Consider the following 16,376-nt stretch of genomic DNA (forward strand, 5'->3'; position numbering starts at 1 on the left):
GTGTGTGTGTGTGTGTGTGTGTGTATTTTAAGATTTTATTTATTCATGAAAGACACAGAGAAAGAGGCAGAGAGACAGAGGGAGAAGCAGGCTCCCTTCAGGGAGCCCAATGCGGGACTTGATCCCTGGAACTCTAGGATCACGCGCTGTGAGCCAAAGGCTGATGTTCAACCACTGAGCCACCCAGGCGTCCCTCTGGTATATTTTTTTTTATGTGTATAAGCATACAAAAACATGATTGTGTTTTTAGCACCATTGGACTGCTTTATTCATTTTTTTTATTTGTTTCATCACAACCATGATAGCCAGCCGAGATAGTTCTATTTGTTTTGTTTTGTTTTGTTTTTTGATTCTGTAGAGTTTTCCATTTCCTTCTAAGGTTTGTATTAAGTTGACATCATAGCTTTTACTGTTTTCATAAGTGAATTTGGAAAGTTTAGGAATGGGTTAAGTTTTTAGTTGTGGATTTTATCTCTTGTGAATAATTTGTAATAATACCTTGAATTGCTAATATACTTCGTAGTTCGTAAAAAATTTTGAATTTAATTCTGTATGGCAGTGGTGAGTTAAAACATTTTTTTTCCCTAAGATTTTATTTAAGAGAGTGAGTGAGAATGCATGTGAGTGTGTGCATGTACATGAGTGGTGAGGGATAGTGGGAGGGAGAGGGACAAGCAGAGCCCTTTGAGCATGGATCAAGGCTTGATTCCAGGACCCTGAGCCGAAGTCACATGCTTAACTGAACTACCCAGATGCTCCTGAGAACTTTAAGAATACTGCTCAGACATTTTAGGCCTTTTACTGTGTTGACATTTGTACTTAGTGGTATGAAAGTAGTAATGGATAAAACTGCTTGCTCCTTAGCATGGTTTAGGCAGTGGTACCAAACTGTACTAATAGTCATTGTATGTTTACTACCACCTCACACCGGTATTTGAAAAGAGAAAAGCCAATTTCACTGATCTTGAAATGTCATTGAAGCATTAAAAATAATTAATGTCAACCCTTGAGTATGTTTTAAATTTATTTTATTTTAATTCTAATAGTTAACATACGTTGTTATATTAGTTTCAGGTCTACAATATAGTGATTCAACTATTCCATACATCACCTAGTCAGCGCTCATTATGACAAGTGTACTCCTTAACCCCCATCACATGTCACCCATTCTCCCACCTGCCTTGAGTATGTGTTTTTTTAAATACAGCATGCTGTGGACCGAATCATGTCTTTGTAAAATTCATATGTTGAAATCCTAACCACCAATGTGATGAGATTTGGAGATCTGGCCTTTGGGAGATAATTGGGTTTAAATGAGGGAATCAAAGTAGGGCTTCCTGATAGGCCCTTATAAGAGGAGACACCAGAGAACTTGCTGTCTCTTTCTGCCATATGAGGATATACTAAGAAGATGGCTGTCTGTAAGCCAGGAACCTGACTGTCCTGGCACCCCAATATCAGATTTTCAGTCTCCAGAACTGTGAGAAAATAAATTTTTGTTTAAACCTTTCAGTCTGTGCTAGTTTATTATGGCAAGCCAAGCAGACTAATGCATAATCTGTGATGAAGTGGGAAGTGTGAATAGAGCATTTTTGCTGCTTACAGAAGTACTGCAGTTCCCTTGAGGAAATTATGTAGTGTTAATATTCACATTTTCTGTGGAATCTATTTTTTACTTGGAAGGATGACACACTGTTCAAATAGAGGCAGGGCATGGATAGAAAAGGAGGAGCCCTAGTTAACCAATATCAGAAATGAAAGAAGGGCTATCACTGCAGATCTTATAAATTTTAAAATGTTAATAAGAGAAATGTATGAACAATACTATGTCCTAAAATGTGGCAACTTGAGTGAAATTGATATATTGCTTCAAAGAACAAACTACCAAAACTGATTCAAGAAGGAATAGATAACCAGAATAGTTTTTTAAAAAGAAGCTGATTTCATAATTAAAAACTTTTCAGCAAAGGAAACTTGAGGTCCATTCAGATGCTTTCACAGGTGAATTCTATCAAACTTTTTTTTTTTAAAGATTTTATTTATTTATTATGAGAGACACACAGGGAGAGGCAGAGACACAGGCAGAGGGAGAAGCAGGCTTCACGCAGGGAGCCCGACGTGGGCTTGATCCCGGGTCCCTAGGACCATGCCCTGGGCTGAACGTGGCGCTAAACCGCTGAGCCACCAGGGCTGCCCATATCAAACATTTAAGGAGGAAATAATACCAATTTGATACAATCTCTTCCAGTAGATATTAGAAGGAATACTTTCCAACTCATTCTATGAGGCTTGATGTAAATCCAGGTTAAGATATTTCAAGAAAAGAAAGCTACGTTAGTATCCTTAATGAGTGTACATTAGAAGTCAAAACAAAATGTTAGTGATTGGGATGCTTGGGTGGCTCCGTTGGTTAAATGTCTGCCTTTGGCTCAGGTCGTGATCCCCAGGTCCTGGGCTCCCTGCTCAGTAGGGAGCCTGCTTCTCCCTTTCCCTATGCTGTTCCTCATGCTTGTGCTTTCTGGCTTGCTCTCTCTATCAAATAAAATATCTTTTAAAAATGTTAGTAATTAAAATCCAACTATTGTTGGATATAAAAAGGATGATATATCATGACCAAATGGGATTTATTCTGGGAATGCCAGGATGTTCCATATTTGAAAGTCAGGCTAATTTACTTTAATCGATAGATGAAGAGAAGCCATATGATCATCTTTGTAGATGGAGAATAAGCATTTGACAAAATTCTTCATACTTTTTTTTTTAAGATTTGAGAGAGACTGAGAGCATGAGGTCGGGGGAGGGGCAGAGGGAATGGGAGAAGCTGACTCCCCACTGAGCAGGGAACTCCACATCATGACCTGAGGCAGATGTTTAACCTACTGAGCCACCCAGGCACCCCTTTTAATACCTTCTTGATAAAAATTCTTTTATCAAGAAGGTATTAAACTAAGAATTTTATCAAACTAAGAATAGAAGCATTTTACATTCACATGATGAAGGGCATCTACAAAAATCTATAGCTAATGTCATACTTAAAAGAGATAGTGAAAGTCTGAATGCTTTCTCCTTTTAAGACTGAGAATAGTGCAATACGTCAAGAAAAAGAAAGCTTTCAGAACAGAAATAAAGTAAATTGCCCCTATTTGCAGATGACATGATTGCCTATGCAGAAAACCCCTGGGAATCTAAAGAAAGCTTCTAGGAACATGTGAATCTAGCAAGGTTGCAGAATAAATAGACAATGTATAACAATTAATTGCATTTCTTTATACTAGCAGTGACCAACTGGGAATGGAAATCAGTTAAAAAACAAAAACAAAAACCAGTAACATTTAAATAGCAACCAAAGGGCAGGCCTGGTGGCTCAGCGGTTTAGCACTGCCTGTAGCCCAGGGTGTGATCCCGGAGAGTCCGACGTCAGGCTCCCTGCATGGAGCCTGCTTCTCCCTCTGCCTGCCTCTCTCTCTCTCCCTCTCTCTCTGTGTGTCTCATGAATAAATAAATAAAATCTTTAAAAATAAATAAGTAACAACCAAAACAGGTATAAATCTCACAAAGCATGTGTAGGATATCTGTGCCTTAAACTATAAAACATGGATGAAGCAAATCAAAGAAGGCCTAAATAATTATAGAGAATTACCTGTTTGTGGTTTGAAGACAGAGAATTGTTAAAGGGTAATTTCTCTTCAGATTGGTCCATCCAAATGAAAATCTCAGCAACATTTTGTATAGATCATAAACTGCTTTTAAAAAAATTATAAAATGGCGAAAGAATACAAATTGCTAGAATACTTTTTTTAAGTGTTTTTTTTTTAAAGATTTTATTTATTTATTGATGAGACAGACACACACACAGATCCCAGGTCTCCAGGATCCACGCCCTGGGCTGAAGGCAAGTGCTAAATTGCTGAGCCACCCTGCTAGAATACTTTCGATAAAGAACCTAGTTGGAGAATCTGATCTGAAATATAGCTGGTTTCAAGATGTTCTGTAAAGTTACAGTAATCAAGATATTGAGGTAGAGACATAAAATATAGTCAGTTAATTTCAGCAAAAGTTTAAAGGCAATTCAGTAGAAAAAGATAGTCTCTCAGCATATGGAGTTGGAATAGTTGGACACCATACGAGAAAAAGGAATTTCTGCATTATACCTAATGTGAAAATGAACTCAAATAGATCAGCGATCTAAATGTAAAATGTAAAATAATACAATTGCCAGAAGAGCAGGAACAAAGGAAAAATATCTTTGTAGTCTTGGCTAACTACAGATTTCTAGGGGCACCTGGGTCACTGAGTTTCTTAAATGTCTGACTTTGTCTCAGGTCGTTATCTCAGGGTCCTCATTCAGTGGGGAGTCTGCTTCTACCTCTCCCCCTTCTTTACTTGGGCTCTGTCTCTCAAATTTTAAAAGAAAAAAGATTTCTTACATATGACCAAAAGTACAAAATAAGTTGATAAATTGGATTTCATTAAAATTAAAAACTTTGCTCTTTGGAAGGTACTCTGAAAACAGTGAAAAGTGGTAGATTACTAGAAGATCTTTGCAGATCACATATCTGACAAAGATTTTGTATGTAGGATACAGAAATAATTCTCAAAACTCTACAATAAGGACCCAGTTAAAGAATGGGCAAACGATTTTTTTAAAAAAATATTTTATTTATTTATTCATGAGAGGCAGAGAGGCAGAGACACAGGCAGAGGGAGAAGCAGGCTCCATGCGGGGAGCCCGACGTGGGACTCAATCCCGGGACTCCAGGATCATGCCCGGGGCTGAAGGTGGTGCCAAGCCGCTAAGCCACCCGGGCTGCCCTGGGCAAAAGATTTGAATAGAAACTTTGCTGGACGAGATGTATGGTGGTTAAGTATGGACCAAAAGGTGGTATGTGTCATTCATTAGTATTAGGGAAATGCAAATTAAAAACCACAATGAGAAACTGCTGTATATCTGTTAGGATGACTAAGAAATCAATAGCTGACAATGTGAAGTATTAATGAGGATGTAGAGCAACTGGAACTTTCATACATTGCTAGTGGGAATGCAAATTGGCACAGCCACTTTGGGACATCTTTTGGCAGTTTCTCATAAAGTTAAATATAACTCACATGATGACCCTGTAGTTTCAATCCTAGACATTTACCCCCAGAAAAGTGAACACTGATGTTTACTCAAAAACTATATACGACTGTCAATAGTAATTTTGTTCAAATTGCTAAGCACTATAGATAATTCAGGTGTCCCTGAATTGGTGAATGGATAAGCAAACTGTGGGATGTCTATTGAATTCAACAATAAAAAAGGAATTATTGGTATGTGATAGAGCATTGGCAAATCTCAAAAGTATTATGCTAAATTAAAAATGCCAGACTCAAAAGGGTATACGATGTGTGATTCTGTTTATATGCATCCTACAAAAGACAAAAGCTACAGTGATGGGAAACATATCAATGGTTGTAGGGACTAGGGGTAGTGGTAGAAATTGATAACAGGGTTCTGCATCTTGATTGTGGTTATTCTATGATTCTGTGCATTTGTCAGAACATAGCATTGTATACCAAAAAGTGAATTTTAGTACATGTAATTTTAAAAATTAGTTAATCAGGAGTATGCGAAGGGAGGCCAGAAACTAGGAGATAATATTTGCAGAAGATATATCAGATAAAGGATTGTTATCCAAAATATACAAGGAACTCTTAAAACTTAACTGAGAAAATGAACAGTTTGATTAAAAAATGGGCAGGGGGCATCTGGCTGGCTCAGTTGGTGGAACATGTGTCTCTTTTTTATTTATTTATTTTTTATTTATTTATTTTTTTACATACATGAGTTTATTCTTACAAAACCTGATGAGGTTATTCATATTCCTCTACCATTTTATAAAAGAGGATATTAAGTTAATTGACCAAAGTCTTCAGCTAGCATACATTAAACCCAACACTTGAACAAAGGAAGTCTGCTTTCATAGATAAACTCGAATAATATTCTACGCTAGTGAAATCACACTTTATTGATAACCTACACAATCACTCATTTCCAGTACAATGATAATCATCAGATGGACACATGCTCTCCCCTCCACTTTGATGGAGGGTCATAGAGGTCTTGCCCTTATTTTTTAAACTAGTGTAAATTTATTGCATTGCTTAGATATTTCATTATGCATAGATACTGATGACCACTGACACAGAATTACTAAAGTACTAATGTGAATGTTTGAAATGATGTTTCCTATTTGTATTGAAAGGAAAATTATATTAAAGATTGTATTAAGCATATATAAAATTTTTTTGAGATATCCTTTGGTGCGTGTTTGTGTGTGGTTATGTGTAACTCTTGTGGGAAATATTTCATCTGTTTCAACAAGAAAAATCTAGTTTTCAAAATTCAGGACAACAGTCATGGCAATCTTTGACTAACATATGGAAACATGTAAAAATGAAAGCATATTTGTTTTATATATTACAATTTTTACAAGTGTTTTAATAAATTTTGCGATCAACTTTGAGCCTTTACTTCGGAGTAATTCTATGATCTGCCATGGTACTGTATTACTCCTCTTATGAGACCCTGTGTGACTAAATAGTTGTTGAATTCCCTGTGGGTATATTACCTGTTTCTATCATAAATAATTTAAAAGGGCAGCTCGAAGTTGTTAAAATGCCTGCTGATGATATTATATGTCCTTTCCTCATATCCAGAGTACCTTATTACCTTACACCTGGGTATCAGAAAATGAAAACCATTTGCTTTTGTAAAAAAAAAAAAAAAAAAAGTGAGCAAATCAAATATTGATTATGTATAGAGATGCTGACCATCTTCATTCAGATTATCACTTTAGCTTTCTCATGTAATCTCTGATTTCATTTGAAACAATTATCTAGTTGTTGATATTTCTGCACATGGTTTATTCTCAATGCCATGGTGTGTTGTGTGTGTGTGTATGTGTGATTTTTGTTTGGTTGCTTTAGATACTAGGGCTGTCCCTTGAAATTTAGGCAAGTATGTATTAGGCAGTTAGTATTCAGAGCTATTTGAACAGTCACCTGAATCACAGTATTTGAGGAACTACAATAGTAAGTCATCAATCAGAAACCCCTGTATAGAAAGCAGATGGAAATAGTAGTATAAAAGCAGGTTGCCTTAGCAAGATTTACAGCATTATAAATGCCAGGAAACTTCACCTCTTCAGATTTCTGTGACCTTCTGGCACAGATGTTATAGAATGGCACTAAACCATATTTTCACCTTGTCCCTAGACTACTGCAAACAATATTCTGATTGATGACATCTTCTGACTCCTCTATAATCCTTTTTTTAAATTTATTTTTTATTGGTGTTCAATTTACCAACATACAGAATAACCCCCAGTGCCCGTCACCCATTCACTCCCACCCCCCGCCCTCCTCCCCTTCTACCACCCCTAGTTCGTTTCCCAGAGTTAGTTTAGTAGTCTTTACGTTCTGTCTCCCTTTCTGATATTTCCCACACATTTCTTCTCCCTTCCCTTATATTCCCTTTCACTATTATTTATATTCCCCAAATGAATGAGAACATATAATGTTTGTCCTTCTCCGATTGACTTATTTCACTCAGCATAATACCCTCCAGCATGTGTCTCTTTTTTAAAGATTTATTTAAAAGAGAGTGAGTGGGGATCCCTGGGTGGCTTAGCGGTTTGGCGCCTGCCTTTGGCCCAGGGCGCGATCCTGGAGTCCTGGGATCGAGTCCCACGTCGGGCTCCCGGCATGGAGCTTGCTTCTCCCTCTGCCTGTGTCTCTCTGCCTCTCTCTCTCTGTGTCTGTCATGAATAAATAAATAAATAAATCTTTAAAAAAAAAAAAAAGTGAGTGAACCTCCCTCCTGTTCACTCTGTGGGACAGAGAGTCTTAAGCAGACTCCACACTGAGCATAGAGCCTGATGTGAGGCTTTTAAAAGACCCTGAGATCATGACCCGAGCAGAAAGTGTAGGTTCCCCCGAGGTGGTTATTGATCTTGGGGTTGTGAGATGAAACCCCATATTGGGCATAGAGCTTATACTGAAAAAAAAAAAAAAAGAAAAATTGGGCAAAAGATCTGAATAGACACTTCACCAAAGAAGAGATACAGATGTCAAATAGGCATATGGAAAGATGCGTAACATCATTCATCATCAGGGAACTGCCAGTTAAAACAATGAGATAACTACTGGAATGTCTCAAATCCAAAATACTGATAACAGTAAATGCTGGTGTGAATATGAAGCAACGAGAACTCTCATTAATGAATGAGAGTGATAAAAATTGATTTGCAAGCAAAAATTAGAGTTATGAACACTTGTATCTGCCTTGTGAGATTGAATTTCCCAGTTATTAATAGTTCTTTTAAAAATTCTTTTTAAGGATGGTCTATTTTCATATGCTTCCGCATATACATCTATAAACACATACCTTAAAGAAGATGTTGCTTGAAAGAAGGTTTTCACACGGTATAGGTTCAGTGAGATAAGCATATGGCTGTTCTCATGTGCTTTTTTTTTTCTTAAGATTCTATTTATTTGAGTGAGAGAATGAGTGAGTGAGCAAGCATGAGTGGGAGGAGGGGGAGAGGGAGAAGCAGACTCCCCACCAAGCAAGGAGCCTGATGTGGGGCTTGACCCCTAGGTAATGACCTGAAAGATATTTTGATTAATTGGTTGATTAATTACTCGAAAGATATTTATACACGTGGTTTCTTTTTCTTTTTTTTTTATTTTTAAGATTTTATTTATTTATTTGACAGAGCAAGAACACAAGCAAGAGGAGCAGCAGATGGAGTGGGAAAAACATGCTTTCCGCTGGGCAGGGAGCCTGATGTGGGGCTTGATGGATCATGATCTGAGTTGAAGGCGTCTGCCACCCACACACTCCCACAGTGTAGTTTCAATGAGTTAAGCATAAGGCTGTTCCTTATGTATTAACATATATGTTTACAAACTGGTGCCATAATAAAAGATGTTAGTTGAAGGATGCGTTAAACACAGGGTAGTTCAAATGGGTTAAGCATACTGCTCTTCCCTTATGCTTCTACACATAAGTTTACATACACAGGTATATATTAGTGAAAGAAGATGTTGCTTGAACAGTGGTTATACACAGTCTGGTTTCAATGAGTTAAGCATACAGCTATTCTCATATGCTTCTACATATACTTTGACAAACACTTATATCTTAATGAAAGAAAATGTTAGTTGAAGACCACTGGTGATTTTAATAAATGTGATTATTTTGTTTTATAAGAAATTGAGTTAGATGATACATAATTCTGTGAAACCAGTGTTTTCTAAATGATCAGTGCATGATGTTGTAAAATCAAACATGAGTAAAAGTTCCAAAGTGCAAATAAATGCACTTTAACAGTACAAAAAGATTATTGGTGTGATTTATTTTTATTTCTTGAAGAATTCATTTATTTTTTTGAGAGTGAGCGAGCATAAGTGGGGCTAGGGAGAAGCAGGCTCTCTGCTGAGCAGGGAGGTCAACATGGGATTCAGTAATCCCATGATTCAGTTAGGCAGATGCTTAACTGACTGAGATACCCAGTACCCCTTATTGATGTGATTTTTAGATGTCACATTACAGTTAATATTTAGTAAACTACAGCTTGTCAGATTTTGTTGGAATATTAAAGAATATTCACACTTTTCAGAGAAGGCAATTAAAATACAATTCCCCTTTCCAAATATATATCTGTGTGGGTCCATGTATTTTTCATATACTTCATCCCAAATATTGCAACAGGTTGAATGCAGCATTAAAATGAGAATCTAGGGCAGTCCAGGTGGCTCAGCAGTTTAGCGCCACCTTCGGCCCAGGGCTTGATCCTGGAGCCCCAGGATCAAGTCCCACGTCAGGCTCCCTGTATGGAGCCTGTTTCTCCCTCTGCTTGTGTCTCTGGCCCTCTCTCTCTCGCTCATGAATAAATAAATAAATAAAAATCCTTTAGGGCAGCCCAGGTGGCTCAGTGGTTTAGCGCCACCTTCAGCCCAGGGCATGATCCTGGAGACTCAGGATTGAGTCCCATGTCGGGCTCCCTGCATGGAGCCTGCTTCTCCCTCTGCCTGTGTCTCTGCCTCTCTTTCTCTCTGTGTCTCTCATGAATAAATAAATAAAACTAAAAAAAATCCTTTAAAAAAAATAAAATGAGAATCTAGCCATTTTCAATTAAATTAAGCTAGACATTAAAGAGATTTGGGAAAAAAAGTCACTTTCACTAGTTTTATTTGGGAAAGGGGAAATAGCTATCATAATGGGTTTATCTTTATTTTTTTTTTAAGATTTTATTTATTTATTTATGAGAGACACAGAGGCAGAGATATAGGCAGAGGGAGGAGCAGGCTCCATGCAGGGAGCCTGATGTGGGACTCGATCCCGGGTCTCCAGGATCACACCCTGGGCTGAAAGCGGCGCTAAACTGCTGGGCTACCCAGGCTGCCCAGGTTTATAATTTTTTATTGTTATGTTATTTTTAAATTTTTTTATGGTAAAAACATTTAAAAACATACTTAGATTTTAACCAGCTGGACTCAGTTTAGATGATACTAGTTTTGTTGGCAACATCCAAAGTATCATAGTCAGGAGCCAGTCAAACATATGCCTTCTCTTCATTGGGCCTGATTAGGGTGTTGACTTGGCCTTGTCAGAGTCAGTTTTTTCACACTTATTTTGTGCTTGTTGGCCATAATATCCACAATGAACACAAGTGTATTCTGTTTTCTTCATGGCTAATTTAGTGGTCAGGGGGAAGTTGACAATGGCATAGTGGTTAAGCTTCTTTCTACTGGGGGTGCTCTTCAGGGATATTTGGGCTGCCTTTGCAGATGTAGTATCTTGGGCCCTTGGAAGTAGGTGATATGCCCATCTTTTTTTTGTGATTGGATACCTTTCAGCACTGTTTTCTTGGCATTTAAAGCCTTGACTTTGGCTTTGGGAGGGGCAGGGGCTTCTGTCTTTGTCTTTGGCGTCATCTTCGTGAAAGGAGGGTTTATCATTGTTTTATTTATTTATTTTTTATATCATTGTTTTATTTTTTATTTAAAAATTTTTTTTAAATTTATTTATGATAGTCACAGAGAGAGAGAGAGAGAGAGAGAGAGAGAGAGGCAGAGACATAGGCAGAGGGAGAAGCAGGCTCCATGCACCGGGAGCCCGACGTGGGATTCTATCCCGGATCTCCAGGATTGTGCCCTGGTCCAAAGGCAGGCGCCAAACCGCTGCGCCACCCAGGGATCCCTATATCATTGTTTTAAATGCATATTAAATATTTTGAATTTCTTTGTTTTAATTTCTAAATGGCAATATCTGTAAATATCACAGTAAACAAGAATTTGGGGGAATCTTCAATTTTTAAAAGCAAAGGTATCCTGAAATGAAAAGTTTAAGAAGTTACTGCTCTAAGGAAACTGTTTCTTTCTCTCTTTTTTTTTTTAGGAAACTGTTTCAGAAGTAAGCCATCCAAGTTATTAGGATGTCTGATGGCTCCCAGATTTTTGCTGCACTTTATTATCACCTGGGAGCTTTAAAAAAAATCTCTGCTGGGATGCCTGGGTGGCTCAGTGGTTGAGTGCCTGTCTTTGGCCCAGGGCGTGATCCTGGAGTCTCCGGATCAAGTCCCACGTCGGGCTCCCTGCATGGAGCCTGCTTCTCCTTCTGCCTGTGTCTCTGCTCTCTCTGCATCTCTTTGTGTCTCTCATGAATAAATAAACAAAATATTAACAAAAAAATCTCTGCTGCCCAGTTCATATCCCATATAATTAAATCAGAATGAGGATGAGAGCCTAAAAGCCTGGATTTTAGGAACAGCTGGCTTTAGCTTATATGTAGGTAACTTTATCTACAAAATGCTCTATGGTTTTTGTTTATTTTTGCAAAGATGAATTTTGTAATCCACTGAGAATTAGTTTGTCCACTTTTTATTGGTTTAAATACTTGGTTAGTTGGGATGCCTGGGTGGCCCAGCGGTTAAGCATTTGCTTTTGGCTCAGGGCATGATCCTGGGATGCAGGATCAAGTCCCGCATCTGGCTTCCTATGGGGAGCCTGCTTCTCCCTCTATGTCTCTGCCTCTCTCTCTATTCTCAGTTGTGTCTCTCATGAATAAATATATAAATCTTCTAAAATACTTGGTAAGTTAATATGCATTTTAAAAAATGGTGCAAAACTGGAAAATGTATCTTGTATACTAATCACAAGGATGAAAACCACACTCCATAACCACTGACTTTATCTCCATTTAAAACTTTTTTTTTTTTTTTTTTTTTTTTACTTTTTGTTTTTATTATGCACTACATTAATACACTGCATAACCTTCCAGGAGAGGTAGATGAGCCATAACCGAGGTATTTTTCATCAATCAGGAAAATGCTTCCTTAATGGATATTCTCCAAACCCTTTGACACATAGTATCGATTAACTCCACTCGCCTATCTCTTTGCATCATACTCCACTGATATGGATAATAGGCAGCCCTTTTTTCCTTGCCCCCATTATTGAACCTGTGGATGTGTGCCGTGGCTGTGCAGGGGATAACCAAGCACACGGCCATGACGCTGATCCGGAGAATCTCGAACCACATTGCACCGCGGTTGGCAGGGCCTCCATTTAAAACTGTTGGGGTGGGGGGTGGGGGCTTGGGTCATTGGTTAAAGATCTGTCTTTAGCTGAGGTTATGTTCCCATAGTCCCGGGATCCAGCCCTGCATCAGACTTCCCAGCTTAGCAAGGAGTCTACTTCCCCCTCTGCCCCTCCCTCACCCCTTTCATGCTCTCTTGCTCTCTCAAATAAGATCTTAAAAAAAAACAAAACAGGGATCCCTGGGTGGCGCAGCGGTTTGGCACCTGCCTTTGGCCTAGGGCGCGATCCTGGAGACCCAGGATCGATTCCCACGTCCGGCTCCTGGTGCATGGAGCCTGCTTCTCTCTGCCTGTGTCTCTGCCTCTCTTTCTCTCTCTGTGACTATCATAAATAAATTAAAAAAAAAATTTAAAACAAAACAAAACAGTTAATGCTATAGGCTTCTTTATCCCAGAATCACACTTTTGAAAGGTTGAACTATTACTTTCTAACTAAGTTGACATCCAGAATATGGTCATATGGATTATATGTAAAAGTTAGTTTTTAACTTTTGGCACAGAAAACTACATCTAAAAGCACAAGAATGGGCAGCCCAGGTGGCTCAGTGGTTTAGTGCCGCCTTCAGTCCAGGGCCTGATCCTGGAGACCTGGGATCAAGTCCCACGTTGGGCTCCCTGCATGGAACCAGCTTCTCCCTCTGCCTGTGTCTCTGCCCCTCTCTCTCTCTCTCTCTTTCTCTCTCTCTCTCTCTCTGTCTCTCTGTCTCTCATGAATAAATAAAATCTTAAAAAAAAACACAAGTACAGTATCAGGTAATGTGCATTAAAAACTGGTCTAGTGTAGTATCTACTAACATGTTTCAGTAGCTTTACAAGTAAGTATTAGTGGAAGCTACTTAACCTTAGGGTATGAAGAATTACAAAGTTAAATCTTTGGCTGAAAGTTATAAAAGTTGGAAAACTCCTATATTGAGAATTAATTAAAATTGATCTTTGAGTGCTTGGGTGGCCCAGTTAAGTGACCAACTCCTGATTTTAACTCAGTCATGATCTCAGTGTGGTGAGATTGAGCTGGTATTGGACGTCCCACTCATTGGTCAGTGTACTTGTCCATTTCCTGCCACTAAAATAAAAAAATTGATCTTTATTTTTAAAGATTTTATTTATTTATTCATGAGAGACCCAGAGAGGCAGAGACATAGAGGGAGAAGCAGGCTCCCCATGGGGAGCCTGATGTGGGCTTTAATCCCAGGACCCCAGAGTTATGACCTGAGCCAAAGGCAGATGTTTAACCACTGAGCCACCAAGATGCCCCTAAAAATTGATTTTTAATGTGCAGTTTAGTTATCAACAGATTTATGATAGCAGTCTAAAATGCTTATCTTTTGAGTTAATTATTTCATATGTGTATTCTCAGCATGGGTGGTTTGTTTTTACCTGCTAGTGAGTTGCTCATCCTAACTTTTCTTTGCTCATGCTAACTTTTTATTTATTTTTTTATTTTTAAAATTTTTATTTATGATAGTCACAGAGAGAGAGAGAGAGAGAGGCAGAGACACAGGCAGAGGGAGAAGCAGGCTCCATGCACTGGGAGCCCGACGTGGGATTCGATCCCGGGTCTCCAGGATCGCGCCCTGGGCCAAAGGCAGGCGCTAAACCGCTGCGCCACCCAGGGTTCCCCATGCTAACTTTTTAAATGGACTTTTTATTGAGATAATTATATATAAAATATATTTGTGAGCAGCAATACAGAATGATCCTATGTACCTTTACCTAATTTCTCCCAGCGGTAACAACTTGGAAAACTATAGTACAATATCGCAAGTCAATTATTTTTTTAAAAAGATTTTATTTATTTATTTGAGAGAGAAAGTATGTGAGAGAGAAAGCATGAGCAACTGAGCAGGGACCTTGATGTGGGGCTGGACCCCAGGACCCTGGAATCATGACCGGAGACTAAGGCCTGATGATTAACCAGCTGAACCATCCAGGCACCCCTACAAGTCAAATATTGACATTGATTTAATCTACAGATCTTACATAGATTTTCTGAGTTTTTTTTTTTTTTTAAGATTTTATTTATTCATGAGAGAAAGAGAGAAACAGAGACACAAGCAGAGGGAGAAGCAGGCTCCATGCAGGGAGCCCCGTGTGAGACTCGATCCCAGGACTCCAGGATCACGCCCTGGGCCGAAGGCAGACACTCAACTGCTAAGCCACCCTGGCGTCCCTCTGCAATTTCATTATATGTATATATTTGTGTATCTACCACCATTGTCAAGATACCTAGCAGTTCATCACATAGTAGTTCCCCTTTTATAATCACATCCTTCCTTTATCTCTTACTCCTGCCAATCACTAATCACTCCATTTTTGTCATCTTGTTATTTCAAGAATGTCACGTAAGTGAAAGTATACGGTATATAACTTTTTAGATAGGTTCATGTATCTCTTACCACAGTTGAGATACAGAATCATGTGAACTTTTAAAAACTGTGTAAACAGCTACCTTCTTGTTTATTTTTTTAAAAACTGAATGGTCTCAGTATAAATTGTTCCTGATTTGTTCAGGATTCATATATTAAAGATTTGGCAGTGAAGAAAAGGAGACCATGGTCATTTGGTATTGGCCTTACTTACCATTTATGTAGGTCCCCTCAAAGTTTTGTTGACAGATTACATAGCATCTCTTTTAGGGTAGATTATTCATCCCAGGACCTACTTATTGGTTTGGAGATAGGTAATCTTAAAATAGAGGTTTCCAGACTGAGGTTCTGACAGTGAAGTCAAGGTTTGTTTTAATGAGAGTGAGGATCTTAAAAATTTTTTTATTATTTTCAGAAGTTCTACACTAATTATACTTGCTATTCTAGCTATTTAATGCATCAATAATTTGCTCTTGGTTAGAATTATTTCATCTCAGTTTGGAAAACGAAGCTTTTTTGTGCTGATGAGAAACTCTGATTAGTGGTTGATGTGATAAGAATTATTTGATTTGTTAATTGGACCAGATTCTGGTTCCATAGCTACTACCACTTGGGATAGTTGCTTCATGTGAACTTCTTTGGCTATGAATACACAGTGGTAGCAGAAATTAAGTGATCAAAAGAGGAAGATACATAGATAGGAAATCCAGGGAAGAAGATACTTTTTTTTTTTAACCCGTGACTCAGTATACACACATGTACAACTGAAACAGTTTCACAAAAGCAGTTCTTTCCTGTAAAATATGTAGTTCAATATTATGTGTTCTATTTTTTTTTTTTTTTTATTATTAAAGTACTGTTGGTTAGCTAAATTGGTTTCAGGAACTATCAATATGATGTGACTTCTACTTTATTTTATTTTATTTTTTTTTAAATTTTTATTTATTTATGATAGTCACACACAGAGAGAGAGAGGCAGAGACACAGGCAGAGGGAGAAGCAGGCTCCATGCACCAGGAGCCTGACGTGGGATTCGATCCCGGGTCTCCAGGATCGCGCCCTTGGCCAAAGGCAGGCACCAAACCGCTGCGCCACCCAGGGATCCCTGACTTCTACTTTAAAGAAAAAATACTACTAACATTAGTTCATGACACTTTAGGTCATGGAGTTTGTTTGTTTGTTTGTTTTTTTAAGTAAATTCTGTTCCCAAGATCAAGAGTTGCATGTTCTACTGTTTGAGCCAGCCAGATGCCCCAAGTTGTTTTTTGATTCAGAGCCTCAGTTCTATCCTCCTGAATAGTAAAGATCTTTGGGGCTCTTGGGTGGCTCCGTCAGCTAAGTATCTGACTCTTGGTTTTGGTTC

At 38.4% G+C, this 16,376-nt stretch overlaps 1 protein-coding gene and 1 pseudogene across 8 annotated transcripts in view; one reads left to right on the forward strand and one right to left on the reverse strand.

The window, feature by feature from the left end:
• The window catches only part of WDR33 (WD repeat domain 33), a 123,800-nt gene that overhangs the window by 32,961 nt on the left and 74,463 nt on the right, over nucleotides 1–16,376 (forward strand). The gene's annotated exons all lie outside the window — the stretch shown is intronic.
• On the reverse strand, nucleotides 12,305–12,589 carry LOC144291935 (NADH dehydrogenase [ubiquinone] 1 alpha subcomplex subunit 1 pseudogene; annotated as a pseudogene).

This window comes from Canis aureus, chromosome 20 (genome assembly GCF_053574225.1).
Source record: "Canis aureus isolate CA01 chromosome 20, VMU_Caureus_v.1.0, whole genome shotgun sequence".
NCBI lineage: Eukaryota > Metazoa > Chordata > Mammalia > Carnivora > Canidae > Canis > Canis aureus.